The following is a 14,025-nucleotide window of genomic DNA, read 5'->3' as shown; positions in this document are numbered from 1 at the left end:
TGTCTGCACCAGTCTCACACACCTGACATCATCTCCGTCAGTGGCATATGTTAGAGGTTTACCTGAGGCATCGATGAGGATTTTCTAATTTAGTATGTAAATGGATTTAGGGTTAGGATGCACGCCGCATCATTTAAACTAGTTGTTAATGGATTCTACCAAGTGTTAATTGAAACTTTGATAAAGCGATCTAGCATGCTTAATATTAATGATATGCAAGAATACTGCATTAGAAAAAAAAGCTATTTAAATTCAATTTAAAATTTGATTTTAACGATTTGCTCAAGGGGATCATTTGCCCTCTGCAGTGTGTGTGTGTGTGTGTGTGTGTGTGTGAGAATGTAATATAAAGGATTATGCTATAAAGAGATTCAGTCGTCATTTATTCAGCTTTCGAAACTTTCTTTGGAACACAAATGAACTCTTTTTTTCCATATAATAAGAAGTTAATGATGGCCACAGATATCAAGCAAGATTTTATACTTATAGATTTTATACAAAGTTATACTGTGAATATTGTGCACAATGCCTTAACTTTTCAGATTCTTTTATTGAGCATATTTGTCTTTTCTTTATAGTCCTCATTTCATTGCATTGAAGAGAGCAGAACATTCTGCTTAAACTCTGTAATTTTTGTGTCAATTTATACTTTTGGATGAACATTAAAAATCTTTATTCAGCAAGAATGCATTAAATTACCTAAACTGACAGTAAAGATTTTTACAATGTTACAAATGCTGTTCTTTTGAACTTTCTATTCATTAGAATATTGTTAAAAAATGTAAAAAAAAAAAATGTCTTTTTCATATTAGAATATTAGAATGTTTGTGAGATCATGGCAGCCGAAAAAATCAGCTTTGCCCTCAGATATAAATATATTGAAATATCTTAAAATATAATGAAATATTTCGTTATTTTATTTTAAATTTTAATATTTCAAAATATTATTTTTGATCAAATAAATGGAGCTTTGGTGAAGAAAATACGTGTATACTACTGTATGTGTTATTGCTTTTGTCACTTGTTTGTATGCAGTTTTTAAAATAAAGCTGACAAATAAAGCTGAAAAATTGATTCATACAGTTGCCCACTCATTAGATCATTTTTTGGAAGGCATAACAGATGACAGTCAGTTCTGGTTAAAGGTTTTAACATTCTAGCCATATATTCAGGTGCTTTGCCTCGAATAGAAAGTCAAAAAGGAAATCTGATTTCAGCAGCACATCGAGTGGCATGATAAAGAAAGTAATTGACTCTATGGTGGTGCACTTCAATCAATAAAGTTGAAGCAAAATCGAATTGCATCTGATTTTATACACTATCCATTACCATATGAAGATATATGGATCAGCGTATGAGACTGTTCCGGTCGAGTGCAGATCTGTGGTCTGGATAGTGGCATTGAGAGCTGAAGCCTGCATTACTCTGCTTCATATTGCTTTGCTCTGCTCTCCTGTCGTTCTCCTCCTCCGCTTGTGGTCGAGCTCTTGAGCGCAGACAGAACGGCAGGGTGATAATTCAGGAGCAGATCCCTGCTCTCCCTGACATCAACATTACTGCAGTGCACCTCTAAACACACTGGATGGAGAGGGCCACAAACATCAGACCTACACCCACACACACACTCACACTGTGTATGGCTCTTAAAGAGACAGGTCGCCAGAAAATGAGAATTCTCTCCAGCATGTCATTCCAAACCTGCATGGCTTTCTTTCCTATGTAGAATATGTGACCCTGGACCACAAAACCAGTCACATGTCGCACGGGTATATTTGTGGCAATAGTCAACAATACATTGTATGGGTCAAAATTATCGATTTTTCTTTTATGCCAAAAAATCATTAGGATATTAAGTAAAGATAAAGATATTTTGTAAATTTCCTACTGTAAATATATAAAACATTTATTTTTGTGAGTGAATGCAGCACAATCGCGAACATAAATGGACAACTTTAAAGGCGATTTTCTCAATGTTTAGATTTTTTTGCACCCTCAGATTCCAGATTTTCAATAGTTGTATCTCGACCAAATATTGTCCTATTCTAACAAACCATGATGTATAAATCTCAATTTAAAAAGAATTACCCATGTGACTGGTTTTGTGGTCCAGGGTCACATATGCAATGACAGATGTACGTCTTTCACATTGTGACGTACATCTGAATGTAACTACAGATTAGCGAAAAAGAAAATCTGTAGGGCGGAGACTTGGTTCTATTCATTTTGATTTGAAGATTAATTTGCAGTTGATAGTGGACGGGTTTAAATGGACTAAATGATTGTAGAAGTCTGAAGTTTTCAACAGAAGATCAAGTTATGACATTTTGATTAAACATTGCAAGGTAAAAAAAAAAATTAACATACACGGTCATTTAAAAGCTTGGAATAATAAGATCAAAAATACAGTAAAAAGGTAACTGTGATATGTTATACATTTTTAAGAACGGTTTCTATTGTGATATATTTTAAAATGTAATTTATTCCTGTGATCAAAGCTGAATTTTCAGCATCATTACTCCAGTCTTCAGTGTCACATGATCCTTCAGAAATCATTCTAATATGATGATTTGCTGCTCAAGAAACGTATTATCATCAATGATGAAAACAATTGTGCTGCTTCATATTTATATGGAAACCATGATACATAACTGTCTGGATTTTTTGATGAAAATCATACATGTTTCTATGCTGTAGAAGTATTGTTCATTATTAGTCACTAAAGTAGTTAACTAATATTAACTAATGAAATCTTATTGTAAAGTGGTACCTAAAAATATTTCAAAATATTACTGTTTTTACTGTATATTTATCAAATAAAATGCAGACTTCTTTCAAAAACGTAATTATTCCAAACTTTTAACTGGAAGTGTACATGATGCCAAATTCAGGATCAAATCATTCTTTTAAGTCACAAAACATATTTTCAAGTCTTTTTCAATCATACGCTTTCACAAGACATGGGATATAGCACAATAATCAAATAAATCACATTTATGATGTTATCATGGTGCTTTTTGAAGCTTGAGAGCTCCAGTTCCCATTTGTCGTCATTATATGAAAACAAGAAAAAAGCACATCGTTCAAAATATCTTCTTTTGTGTCCCATAAAAGGAAAACAGTCAGGTTTGAAATGAAGTGCTTGAGTAAATGGTGGCAGTATTTGAATTTTTGGGTGAACTATCCCTTTAAGCGAGGATGGCTTGATTCCAGAGGAGATGCACTCAGCTTTATTGCTAACCCATAAAAGGACTGCTGTCAGCTGCATTATAAGCCTGATTTCTGCCTCACACATAAAACACCCGGTCAGTTGGACCGAGCTCTACAAGGACAGCACAGCAAATCAGCCCCAGCACTTTTATAGAGAACCAGCTCTCTCTCCTGTGCTCCGGTTTCTTTTTCTATAACTCTCACACACGTTGGCTACTTTATCTTCTTTTTGCGTTGTTTAGAACTGACCTCTGTCTTTTATTTGATTCCTTTAGCCGGTTCAGCATTATTTCCGCTTAACCGACAACCTTTATAAATGTGATTCCACAGCCAAAAAATGTAGTAATGTATGTCCACTGTGGATGTACATTTTGCATTGGCCTTTCTTAAAAAGGGACAGAGGATTTATTGTACTTTTAATCTGTTTTAAGTCATTTGTTCACCACCATTGTCAAAAAATAAGAAAAATAGCAACAAAAATAAAATATCTGTTTCCAAACAGGTTTCTTGAACATGCCCCCCATCTGCTATTGGTCAAATAAACTGATAGTCCCGCCCCAAACTTGCGCTATTGGTTGAGCCAGTGTTGCTGTGTATACGTCAGACAAAGCAATGTTTACAGCAGTGTTTTACTGGCTTTACTGTGTCCAGTTTTCAGTGTCAGAAATCATTCAGATATGCTTATTTGATGCTCAAGAAACATTTCTTATTATTATCAATGTTGAAAAGAGTTGTGCTGCTTCATATATTTGTGGAAAACATAATACAAGATTCTTTGATGAACAGAAAGTTCAAATGAACAGCATTTATTTGAAATAGAATTTCTTTGTAACATTATAAACACGTTTGATCAATTTAATGCATCCTTATTGCTGAACAAACATATATATATTTATTTGCAATACTATCATTTATAATTTGTCATTATTTGTAATTTTTCATGATTAAGCTCAGACAGGAGACCCACTGCTAAGGAGAAAAGTATTTTTCATGTATTTCTGTCTTTAAATCTTCCACACAAACAAAGCAACAGAGGATAGAGTCCAGACTCTGTAAACGCAGCAGGAAAAAGCAGCGACAGTAAATGCCGATGAACAAGCTGATGGACGACAGATATCACACTGACAGCACAGGAGAGGCGTGTGGAGTGCAAAGGCATTATCAAGCACACTCATCCTTCACTATACACCCTTCAAGACCGAAATAAAGGATGATGGAGAACAGCTGCGTTTTGCTAATTAAAGCAGAAATTAACTCAGTCTATAGGTCTATATGAAAACACATCGACTTTGATACTATGAATGCATTTCCTAAGATTAATGAGCCGAAGTCCGATACGTCATTTCTGTGCTGTACGTCTCTGCTTATATAAGTGAGCCTTGATATAATTCCAGCACAATAATTCCTTGAGCCCAGCAATGTCACATTATACTCAGGATGGAAAGATACATAATTCCTCCCTAAATGACATTATAATGGAAAAAGGAATTGAGCTCCACTGAGGGAGGGGTGTTTTTACATCCCAGCATTCTGTGCGTGTGTTTAGAAATGAGCTCATTTATCAGTCATCTTTCTAGTTCAATTGTTTTTACCTTCTTTCTCTCTCTGTTTTGCTCACTGTTATTGTTGTAACCATAGTACTATGGCCTTAACATGGTATAGAGAGCAACAGTCGGGTTCCGGAAGTAAAACTCCATTCATTTTCTCCATAGGGAAATTGATTTTGAATGATAACTTCTAAAACTTTAAAGACAGACCCATACTGTGAGCTACGAGGTTGTTAATCTATGGTGTTTGCTTCTGCTGAAGTCGTCAGCTCGCATTATTTCAGGTTATTTTTTAAATAATCGCATTTAACAGCAGAATTCCTAGTGAAAAACTACATTACCTATGATGCTGTACAGAAAATTACACCAATCAGTGAATTGAATAAAGCAACCAAGCCAAAATAGCTCCGCCCACTCCCACGAAGCACTGCGAATGTAATCTAGTTGATCTCTCTAAGCTCTCAACATACTTAAATATTTGTATATATGCATATTTTGCAATACACTTAAAATATGTTCAAATATATTTTGCAACACACTTATAATATTACACTTAATATATATTAGTGAGGGGAAAGAATTACAATCCCATGAAGCATTGCGAGCAGCATAATCGAATCAAATCTAAAAGCGATGGAGAAATATAAAACTTCTCATGTACAAATGTTGAAAATATATATATATTAGGACTTGGGGAATTAACGCGTTAATCTTTGCGATTAATTTGAGATGTTTAACGCGTTAAAAAAAAAATAACGCAATTAACGCAGCACTTTTTTTTTGCCTCGTTTTAATGATTTCCTGTTGCGGCTGCTATTGAAAAAGCCGAAAATATGCCGTCCCGCCCCTCCGTGTTCGGCGATCAGGTTTCATTCTCGCGCAGCTTTCATGAGTGGGTCTTTTCCGCTCCGTGTGTGCGCCGCGATCTCCGTTCCGCGCGCGCGTGTGTGTATGTGCTCAATGTTCCCGTGTTTGCGCTGCGCGTTCTGCTCTGTCATTAACGGCCCAAACGCTCCAATCATGTTCCGATCACGAGCTGGAAAAGCAAAGTCCGCTCAAATAACGTGAAATTTCTCAGTAGTAGACTTCTGTTTGCAATAGCCCTACTGAGCTGGTATAGTCATGCTGGGCAACAATGGTAAAATGACCTGCTCTGATCACATGCTCTGGTAATTATAGCTTTGTAGGACTATATTTTATTTTGATAACTAGTAAAAAAATAAATTAAAAAAATCTATTAAATTGATTATGTTGATTGATTGTTGAAACACAATAATATATTGATATATTGATGTTTAATATTATTTTAATATAGGGCTATTTTCTGTGATTCTAAGTTTAAATATTGATGATTACACGCTTGGGGGAAATGCAATTAATTACAGCAAATTATGCAATTAATTAGTTAATTTTTTTTAATCGATTCCCAGCCCTAATATATATATATATATATATATATATATATGCTTCATGGGATTGTAGTTCTTTCCCCTCACTAATGCCCTTAAGTCTTGTACCTTTGTCATTTGGTCCTTCAAATCAAAGTTTGGAATGCTATGATTCACCTCATTGCTGACTGGCTTGGTGCATGGCTTAAAACTCTTTAATGAAGACTTCCTATAGGAAAAAAATTATGGAAAAAATACTTCCAGAACCAGCGCCGCTGAAAAAGGGGGCGGGAACTGTTGAACTCTACAGTGAATCAGTTTTATACTAATATGATGTACACTTTGAATGCACTGTAATGGGCTGTACTCATGTTTTTTCATTCCACTATATTGCTTTTCCACTGCATTTTTGTGTAAACATTCTGGTAGATTTTTCTCTATGTCACACCTGACCTAAGTCTACCTGGGTCTCGTCTACAATCGACATCTCCTATCTCTAACTTGGTCCCCTAACTAACTTGCTGCGCAGCAATTATAAACAGACAGACTTCAGCAAATGTCCTTTAAATGCTTTAATCACGGCCGGGAGAGTTCTCGAGCAGTTTCTCAGAGAATCTCACCCAAAAAGATTATTTAATCATGGCCGGAGGATCTCAGACCAATTTCAGAGAGAATCCCACCAGCAAACAGGAATACAACAGTTTTTATAGAATAGGAGCATGGCAAAAATGACATAACACCGAGTCTCTACAAGAGCCATGAATGTGTCCTTAGGTCTCTGGCACCAAGATGTTAGCAGCAGATCCTTTAAGTCTTTTAAGTTCCAATGTGGATCAAGCCACCATGGATCAAACTTGTTGGTCCAGCACATCCCAAGTGAGATCTAGGGAATTTGGGGGCCAGGACAACACTCCTCAAACCATTCCTGAAGTATGTGTGGCAGGGTGCATTATCCTGCCGAAAGAGGCCAAAACCCTTTTTTCCTAGTACCTTTTCTCTGCCTCTACTCCCTTCTTTTCCCTGTCATTTCCGCTTCTATCCCCTTGACACTCTCTATCTCTCGCTCTCTCTCATGAGTTGGGCAGAGCACTCAGTGTTTCAGAGGAGCCATTTGCACATATCTTAGCTGGGTGATTTCTGTCATCCCTCAGGCCCCGTTGTGCCTCACACCAGCTGTGCGAGAGAGAGAGAGAGAGAGAGAGAGAGAGAGAGAGAGAGAGAGAGAGAGAGAGAGAGAGAGAGAGAGAGAGAGAGAAAGAGAGAGAGAGAGAGAGAGAGAGAGAGAGAGAGAGAGAGAGAGAGAGAGAGAGAGAGAGAGAGAGAGAGAGAGAGAGAGAGAGCATACAGACGCTGTAGGGGGATTTCCCTGCCATGGACTGTGTGTGTTTGTCTATGAGCCATGAACTCTGTGTGTCTATGTGACTGACTCTTTCTCATTATCTATAATCTGATTATAATGGGACATCTCATTATTCTTGTTGATCCACTTGGGTGCAGAAAAGGGCACCGGGGCTTGACAGATCTATACTGGTGACAATAAAGAATGGAAGTCTTCTTTTATCTAATTGCACTGAATTCTTTGGTTTGGGTTTGATTTCTGGTTGTGCGTCTGAAATCTTTGTGAAATCTCTTGTTGCTGTTGTGTTCAAAAGATGAATAATGCTGCTTTCGCATGTTGGTCCGGATGTTGCAAGGCATCAAGGCATGTCCGAATGCAATCACAATCATCCTGTTGACAAGAGATGCCTTCATACGGTTGTTTGAAGACAACATATATCCTCCACTGCCCACGATATCTCACAAACCTGAGCATGCAATTTGAGGGTTAACTGAACAAACATTGATAAAAATGATGTTCAGTGGAGCAGTTGAAAAATAAATATTTTTATAATGTTTATTTTTATGTCTATTTTTCTACAGGGGCTGCACAATTTGGGGAAAAAATGTAATTGCGACTTTTGTGATGTCGATTAAAAAAGGCTTTAGGTTTGCCTATTGTTTATAGGGCTGCACAATTTGGCCAAAGAAATAAAACAAAATAAAATAATAAAAAAAGCAATATTTCTTATTTTGTTTAATTTTTTTTATTTATTAGTAGTATTATTCGTAAATACTCAATTTTCTATTTTAAAGTGCAATATTACTATAGTAGTATTTCCCTGTAAAATAGAAAATGAATATTTAAGAAAAAGACAATACTAATATTTATGGCTGTCTTAATTCATTTTCAAACGTTAAACCACACAGCTTTTACTTAGGCTGAAAACTACAGGGAGCCCTTAAAGCTTCTCTTTTGTTGACAACAGTTTCTCATTACAAGTTTGGAAAGATAAGTCAGCACACGTTATTTTCCCAAAATGCATGTGATGTTCCAGTTCGAAGTTTCCTTTATACAAAACACATTGTCTGTTTAGTCAGACTGACTGGGCCGTGAGGCTGCCTTGGGTTTCAGACTCAGCCACTGGTTCAGACCTCTATTTCATTCTCCTTTAGTGTGAGATGGGTCTTCTCATCTCATGCCAGTGCTTGTTAACCGAGACGGCTACAAAACGTGATAGCTGTGCTGTGCATACTGTAGGGAGCAAACTACGATCAATCAGAGCTGCTGGTGTATTGTGCTCTTATGACACATCCATTTATGTGGTAAAGTAGTTGAGGTGTATACTGTACAACACAAGTAGCTTTCTATTGCCTTGGGCATTTTTTATAAATTAAAAGCCTCATGGTGCAAACAAGGAACCAAACAATCCTCCAGGCTTTTTGCTGACACTCAAGTTGGATGTGGTAGGGGAACATATTTCAGATGTTTCCCACTGCTCGTGTAAGAGACACATTTATTTCAGTCTCGTATTAACAGGTTATAGCATTCATGTCAGAGTAACCAACACTCGTAGCAGAAGTGTATCTGCAAGTAGGGTTTAAATGCTAAGCCTATTTTTGTCACACGCAGTATGCTAAACTCAGCGAAATAAACTATTTTTGTGTTGAAAATTCTAACCTTAAAACCTATTAATTAAAACCCAATCTTTTGCAATGTAGGCTTTTATAACATAAAATAATGGAGAGAACAAAGTTACGCACAGTGACAAACACTTTCTGACAGACAGAAGCACAGTAAATGACGCACACACACACACACACACACACACACACACACACACGTTGGGTTTCCATGTTTTATGGGCGCTTTCATACATTAAGATTTTTATACTGTATATTCTCTACCCAAACACTAAACACAACCCTCACAGAAAACCTTTTTTACATTTTAAGAAAACATCATTTAGTGTGATTTATAAGCTGCTTTCCACATGGGAACCAAAAATGTCCCAGTATTGTCATCCTTGTCAAACGTAGGGTTTACCACGACCACACACACACTGTGGCAGAGCCTATGGTGTGATGATGTGTAATTATTCATCGATGTCTCGCTCTGGAGTCGGTCATATGACAACAACGAGCTGTTTTTGGAGCTTGATTAAATTAATAAATACTTGTTTATAATGAGGAGGATGTTTTAATGGTTCAAAGACCTCTTATATGTCAAAAGATCAAGGCAAATTTGATTTCTCATATCATGACCTTTTAATATAAAATCGTTCGTATGAATTATTAATGGTTATTAATCATAATAATTTTCAGATTTTTTTTTTTTTTTACATTACACGTATATATATATTAAAATTCTCTGATGCTTTAGGATTTAATGGGTAGTATAGTTCTTCACAATACTATACCATGCAGTCACTGTTAAATGTTGAACATATTGAAAATATTCAAGGTTGTAATCTAGAAATCCCTCAGTTTGTGGTATAAGGACGCAGTTTGGTAACACAATGTGAAAGCAGAACACGAGCCTCGGCAGCTTCTCTTGCGCGCTGCTAATGCGAGCGGTGTGAAACAGACCAGAGGAAAGAATGAAAGAGCTCTCGGTGGCCTGACCCCTTACTGGCCTTCTCCTCCATCATCTGAGTCACACACACACACACACACACATAAACAAATGCCCATCCCAAAGACACACAATTCAATGCATGTCAAATTTAACAATAATAAGAAAAATCTAAGAACACTTCATAATACAGCAGACACAAATATGATAAATGAGGTGCTCTGCCTCACTGAGAACACATTTAATCAAATGAGAAATCCTCTCGCATCGCACATAATCACCGGCTAATTGTTTATTACTCGTGCTAAGTAAAAGGTTATCTCACCAGCATGCAGCAGGCAGGGGAATCAGGCAACACACTGCATGTGACAGCACAGCGCTGATAAACAAGTGTGTGTGTGTGTGTGTGTGTGTACAGGACAGTTTAGATTAGTAGTGAGATTTGTGCATAAGAGGGGGGTGCACTGAGACTTTAGGGATAATAACGCACAAGACCGTATGTCATGAAATAATCTCCTTTTTATTGTAATCTGGAAGTATGTTTTGTAGAGACCGAATTTAATGGTTTGTGTGTGTGTGTGTGTGTGAAGGGTGTCATGAGGGTCAGAAAACAGGGAGTCACTTTTTCTTAAATATGAAATATATTTCACTTTGAGTAATTGTCTTAATGCACATCTCTAGGGAGCATCTACTACATGAATCACTACAGAGGCGACACTGGACTGCAGATTCAGTGACTAACAATAGAAATGTCTCTCTCTAATGGGAACTGCAGTTCTCCTGAACAATAGCTGAAAGTGTTCCAGCACATTTATAATCACTAAAATCTGACACAATAATAACGGCAAAGCTTGCATGTGTTATGATCGCCAGAGAAATCATTACACCCCATGCAAGAGGCACAGAAGAGCTTTGACTGAATTTTTTGAGGGAGGAAAAATAATAACTGCACAGCAAAATTAAAGAAATGTCCCACACATCTGTTCATCCAGGATGTGACATGAAATAATATATATTTCCACAGAGAAATATAGATAACACTTACACCCAGACTGCCCGTAAAGAAACTCTATGGTATAAATATCCTGGACAACACTGATTAAAATGCATTTTTATAAGAAAAGATGAGCAAAACGTACCTCTATCATCTGATGCTGAACTCTGGTGTCGGCGAAGTGTGTGGAGCAAAACGGATGAATCCAGCGGCCCAGTTTGAACTTCAGCGATACTTTAGCACCAAGACATATTCTCCATTTGTGTGTATAAGCAAGTCTGGCGGAGAGAGAGAGAGAAAGAGAGAGAGAGAGAGAGACGGGATGGTGTTAGAGTAAAAGAGTGACAGTTCTTGTCTCCTAAGTTGAGCGTTGTAATAAAACGAGCTCCTGTGTGAGTGTGTAGACACACACTGCAGTACACACCGCTGCTGATGCTGATGCTTACACTTTACTCTCTCTCTCTCTCTCTCTGCCTGTCTGTCTCACTTCACACTTCTCTGATGGAGTCAGTAGTTGCTCTTTTAATCCTGTTTACGCTGGGTATTTATACCACCAATGCTCTTTTAAGTCTTGCTGGCGAGACTTCCAAACTACAGCAGCGAAGCGGCTCTTTGCATCTTCCTCTCCTCTTTTCTCTCCACATCTCTCTTTCCCTCCTCCACTGTCTTTTTGCGCTCCACTCCACCCCCCACTCCCCCCCCCACTCCCCCCCCCCTCTCTCTCCTTGGCTCCAGCATCAGTGTATCGCAGGGTCCTAGAGCCTGATGGTGTTTGGTGGCGTGTTAGCGTGTACAGTGTATCCCTGCTACTGTAAACACATCAGTATGACTCAAGCCTCTTCTCTCTCACAATCTTTCCTTGCTCTTTTTCTCTCCCTGATGATGCTTCAGAACAGTGGGAATGTTGGCATGAGGTTGTTTTGTGAAACACTGTTCTCACTCTTTATACGGCCACAGAGTGGACAGTCCTACAGAGAGCTAAGATAACTGATCAAAGTTAAAGATAAAGTTTAAATTACTTCCATGTTGTGGCATTAATGCATAATGGGTGGTCCTTGATTTTATCCATCCGGAATTAATTTAGATTGTAAAAAGTGGCCTCAAGGATGCATTACATTTCATATAAAAGCGGTTCTTTTGAACTGTCTATTTAAAGAGTCCTGGAAGAAAAAAAATCTGCATAATAGAATGATTTCTGAAGGATCATGTGACACTGAAAAGTGTAGTAACGGTGGCTGATGAAAATTCAGCTTTGCATCACATTTTAAAATATATTAAAATAGAAAACGTTATTTTAAATTGTACGAATATTTTACAAATATTGCTGTTGTTATTGTATTTCTAATAGATCTAATAAATGCAGCCTCGATGATCATCAGGGTCTTCTTTCAAAAACATTAATAAAATTGTAATAATAAGATTTACAGACGATACTGTACTTTGATCTAAATAATAGGGTTGGGTAAAAATACAGATTGTGATCTTCTCCCGATCACATAAAATCAAACAAACAACACCACCAGTGTGGTGGCTCTTATGAGACGTTTCTTTTTATATGGAATTATTGAAATAATATATATAATACTTATCTAGTAGGCAAAACACAGTATATGAGACAAGACGTATTTCTGAATTCATAGTAACATCAGTTTTAATGGTCGCGATGTAAGTTTCTAATCAAATGCAGTACCTACTCTACAGTACGTGTTCGACAGTGACCAATGCAGACAAATCCCAAACTAATCTTATGATCCAATTCTTTTTATGACTAGTTCAAAAAGATAAGTCTGCAACACTGTCCATTACACAATGAGCATAGAATTTCCTTCTTATGTAAGAAACATACCATAATGACTCAGAACTGAATCAAATGAAACAAACAGCAAATACACATATCCCCTATTCGGTAAATGTGTTTCCATCGGAGTCTATGCGCATGACTTCTCATTGGATGAAAAAACTGATCTGCCTCAATTGAGCAAATATTTTTTTATATGCATAATTTTCTTTTCTTTTTTCATTTATGAACATCTTGCCGCTTTCATCCAGCGTTTTTAAATCCGATATCTCGTAAAAATAGGTTGATAGAAACATAGCTACTGGCTTTTGAATAATATAAACCAATAGCCAACACATATTTAGGCATTGCTTTAGCAAATTCAAATTCAGAGCACCATTTTGGTATGAAACGCTTTGTACAATGCAATCAATTCCCAGTGTACAAAATCAAAACCTTAAGTAAACAGGGTCAATTTGGATTTAATGTAGGCTTTAAGTGAACAGTGCTGTACTGTGCTATTAGTCATGTTCAAATAGAAAATCCAGCCAGAATTGTTCAATCCATGGCAGTAAGCTCTTCATGTTGTTTTCAACCATCTGACCCACTTCTAGACACTGTTTTGTAAAAACAATTAAGATTTCTGTTCAATATAGAGAATAGAAGCAGGAGAAACACATTCTGTTCTGTCCTGGATTTTAATATTAATACGATGGACCTCAGGGGACCCCGACTGGGATAAAGCCGAGTGCAGGGATGGACATTAGTAATCAATAACAATCCTCTAGGCTTACGCGGTCTGTTCATGAGGTGTGCTCTCTCTCTCTCTCTCTCTCTCTCTCTGTTGTGGATGGGAATAGGTCAGTCAACATGGTGAATCTGATGCTTCATTTGTCTTGCGCTGTCAGGACGACAGCTGTTTGGTTGAGTGTATGGTCAGCATGGATCAATAGCTTGCTGCACCCTTGCTGACAACAAACATGCACACCATTTACCTCACACACAAATCAGGAGGACAAGGACAGACAGATGAAGAGGTGCAGATCACTGGGGGAAACAAAATAGAACAAGGGAGCGACATATAAAAAAATATACACTGGCAGAGAGAAAGACAGACTAAGGTGACTTCTGTTGAAGGATGTGATGTGTGTCACGTACACAAGCAATCGAATGTACGTTTTTTTATGATAGGCAGTGTTAGAGAGCAATTTACTAAAAGT

The 14,025-nt window shown here is 37.3% G+C and overlaps 1 protein-coding gene across 7 annotated transcripts in view; it reads right to left on the bottom strand.

Annotated features, from left to right (window-relative positions):
• tmem91 (transmembrane protein 91) overlaps nt 1-14,025 on the bottom strand; it is a 44,867-nt gene that overhangs the window by 14,019 nt on the left and 16,823 nt on the right. For 4 of the 7 annotated variants that reach the window (XM_079873985.1, XM_079873989.1, XM_079873988.1 and 1 more), the window contains one exon: nt 11,174-11,306. The exons of 1 other annotated variant lie outside the window; for it this stretch is intronic. The gene's annotated coding sequence lies outside the window, so the exon portion shown is untranslated. Of the gene's footprint in view, nt 1-11,173; nt 11,307-11,452; nt 11,730-14,025 lie in introns of those variants that run through there. 2 more of the 7 variants (XM_079873986.1, XM_079873984.1) reach the window with 2 other exon arrangements.

Source organism: Squalius cephalus (genome assembly GCF_949319135.1).
Source record: "Squalius cephalus genome assembly, chromosome: 6".
Classification (NCBI taxonomy): Eukaryota; Metazoa; Chordata; class Actinopteri; order Cypriniformes; family Leuciscidae; genus Squalius; species Squalius cephalus.
This window is presented reverse-complemented; position numbering and strand designations above follow the sequence as displayed.